Source organism: Arachis ipaensis, chromosome B07 (assembly GCF_000816755.2).
Source record: "Arachis ipaensis cultivar K30076 chromosome B07, Araip1.1, whole genome shotgun sequence".
In the NCBI taxonomy this organism is placed as follows: domain Eukaryota; kingdom Viridiplantae; phylum Streptophyta; class Magnoliopsida; order Fabales; family Fabaceae; genus Arachis; species Arachis ipaensis.
Window position 1 is genome coordinate 13,800,014 of NC_029791.2, and position 3,638 is coordinate 13,803,651.

Here is a 3,638-nt window from a genome sequence, read left to right on the forward strand (position 1 = left end):
CAATGTTTACTGATTATTTTTTAAAAAAAATCTTATAGTAATTTATAATTTTAAACTTTTTTTAGTGAAAAAAGTGTCACCATAAAAGAAGTGGCACCATGTAACCTATAAATCTAAGAGGATATTCCTTTTAACTTTAGTATGTTGTAAAGTTTTAAACACTCTTCTACAACCTATATCATTTTCAACTTAAATGTGGTGCTCCAATCCCAGCTAATGGTCAACCCGGTAACTCCACGAGTAACCCTTTCATATGCTTTGGTCATGACAAAAGTTTAAACTAGTGTTAGCTCCTTTTGAATTCTTTAGTTTTTGCTTACTCAATGGGCCCATGCTTAAACATGCACACTCTTTTCCTTTTACTTTGTGAATCGCCTAGGACGTGACAAACCATAAAAGACAATAGACCTCCTTGCCAGAGATCAACATCTTTGACAACTTCAAATTGGAAATCACATTTTGTTGTTCGTTAATGTTGCTCTGACCACTTAGCATGATGACTCTCATCTAAGCAACCAAGACTTGGTATGATAATATGGTTTGATTTTTGGCTAATTATTGTTGAATATGCTTAATTGTTCAAGCCTAGATCAGAGAAAATCATTCAATTTGAAGAATATAGTTATAGATTCTTTTTCCCTTTTCAACATGTATGATGAGGTACGAGGTTAGGTTTACAATATTCAGTCAATTAATTGCTAAATTTGGTGTAAAATACATTAACATTCCATGATTTGTCAAATATATATAGTTATCAATAAATTAATAAACTTTTATATGGTTTAATTTTTGGACAATTTTCAAATATGCTTTGTAAAGATTGAGTATTATGAATATATAGCACCACAGGAACTGGATAACCGTTGAATTTGAGGGAGAACTTGGTTAGGAAAGAGATTGGAATGATCTAAATTGGAGAAGATTAGAGAGTAGTTTATACTATTAATTTAAACTTTGCATTATTTTTAATATTTCATGATTATAAATTTGTGAAAGTTTTTTTATAAGGATAATATTCATAAGCTATACCTTTTATGTTTTGTTTGATTTTTACTCAATAAAATTTGATGTGTTCAATTTCAGATCATTTGTATATAAATCGTGTTACGGTATAGAATTTTACTTTTTTGTACATAAATCATAAATGTATTTTATATTTTTATATACAATTATAAAATATCACTACTTTGTCATAATTTATGTGTTAATGGATAATATTATATTGAGTATTTACTTAAATTGGTCTCCAAGAAATTTCGAAGTGGACATTTTAGTTTCCAACAAAATTTAATTACATAATTAGTTTTCAACTTTTGTAAACGTTCGTCACTTTAGTCCTTCTATTAGTTTACTCTGTGAAACCCTAACGGTGAAGTCCAACGTGTCACGTTAAGGTGATGAGTCAGACGTTAAGTGACACGTTGGAAGACAAAATGGCCCTTGAAAAGGCAACTACAAAAATGTTCTTGTATGATGCCTTAAAGCCTGAAACAACGGTCTGAAGGTCATCATCATCTTCATTACTCTGAAAACATGAAACCATGGCAAGTGGAGGGAATTTTAAAGCTCTTATCGTCGACGAGTTAGAGATGGCGGAGATGGTAGTGTTAGAAGTGCTTCAAGTGGCGTCAAATTTGGAATTGCAAGAGGGGAGAATCCAAGATGCCACTACGAAATCTATGCCATTGTTGTACAGTTTGGAACAGAGAAGAACCCAAGAAGACTTTTCTTTAGTTGTCCTTATTACAGAGTAAGGAACATAGATATGCTACCTTTTTATGGATTGTAAAATTTTGTTCATGGGTTAACTATGATTTTTTGCATTTTACTTTTCAATGTAAGAGAATCTTTCACACTGTGAATTCTTTATATGGTTTGCCAAGATTTTTCCCTATGAAATGCAAGGTAGCCAGCATAATATTGTACTAGAAGAGAGGGTGAAGAAGTTAAAAGATTTTGTAGATGAATTGGAGAAAAAGACTAAAAATGAAAGTAAAAGGAGGGGGTGGAGCAGTCAATGCAGAAGTGTATTTTTTTCATGCTAGGTTTTTTTGTTTGTCTTTTTGTAGTAAGGATGTAGGTAGGAAAGAAAGGTAATTAGATGCTTATAATGAAAGGATATCTTGTAGTTAAATAAGTGATCAAAGTGTAATTGCTAATATTGTAGTCTGTTAGAATTGTTTAATGAAACTTCCTTTGCCCAATATTAAAATCATGTGCATTCACATAATAATGCTCCAAGAACCTGATTTAATACAAATCAAAATCATTATCAAAATAGTCAAATAACTATAATTTCATATAATTGAAACCAAGCATCAAAGTTCTGAATATTCCAACTAAAAACTTACTTCTAGCTAGTTTATATTTGTTTCTAGCATCAAAGATACATTCAAAAGGAGATCTTAAAGTTGCATAGTTGCACTACATAACCACAATCTATTACCAAAGGGTCTAAAAAACTAAACTAAATAACTACAGTCAACATGGGATCACAGAGCAGTATCATTTCTTCTTTTAGAGGTTGAATCCTGGTGTAGGCATGAACTTGAATATTCTAGCAGCAGTTCCAAAGCTTGTAGTAGCAATCGTTTCCAAATAGACTCTTGGTATCTGATTCGGATGGAGTGACCTAAATGCTGGTGTAGATGGGGCTGTAGGTGGAGGAGTTAGAGTAGGTGGAAGTGAAGGTCTTAGAGCTAGAACAAGTGTTGCAGAAGGTGTTGGGGTAGTGACTGGAGCTACATGAGGTCTCAAAATTTATTGTTTAGGTCTTGGAGGCCTAAAACTCGTTGTTGCTATAACTTGGTTGGATGAGTTAGTAATGTACTCCTGACACAACACGAAGTAACAAGACAAGTAAGTACATAAATGGCATATAAATCATCGAATCTAATCCAATTTAAAATGGTACTTGTGGTTGTAGTTGAGGGGCTAATAGGATTATTTGTACTTCCTCCTGTGACCTTGGTGCAGTGGTGGATCTACTTCCATTACCCTTTTTTTACCCTTATTCTTTGGTGGGGGTTTAGGCCTTAGTAATCACTTGCATGTTTTTGCATTGTGGCCAGCTTCACCACATTTTTGACAGGTAACCTTGAATGTTCTTTGTCCCTTTGTTCCTTCACGCGCGTTCTTAATAGGGTCCGCTTTCTTTTTTTCTTCATGGGGTGGCCTGTAGGCCTCCTAATGGTGGGTGGCTATGGAGATAGTAGTCTAGTCTTCATCCAGTATTCTTCTGAATTGATAGGTTTGATGACATACTCATAGGTTCCTCTAAATACATCCATCTTTAGACAAGGGTGCACATATGGTTCTGGCTTGTCACACCTCTTTTAAATAGTTGCCAATGCATGAACATATGAAATTCCTACAAATAATTAAGTATCATTGATCAGACAGTGCATCAGAATGCATATCTTAAATACATATAAGTCAAATACAACATGTTATTACTACCTGTTAGTTGCCACATATTGCAAGTACAAGTTTTCCTTCCAAGAAGCACACCAACCTTCTTTGAATGTGTCTGCACCTCGAACATATTATGATCGTTGTCACCAGTCCATTGAGCTATCCAGAACTTAGTATCCTTCATAAGGTCCTCCAATTTCCTTTGCTGAATTGGTGCCAGTACT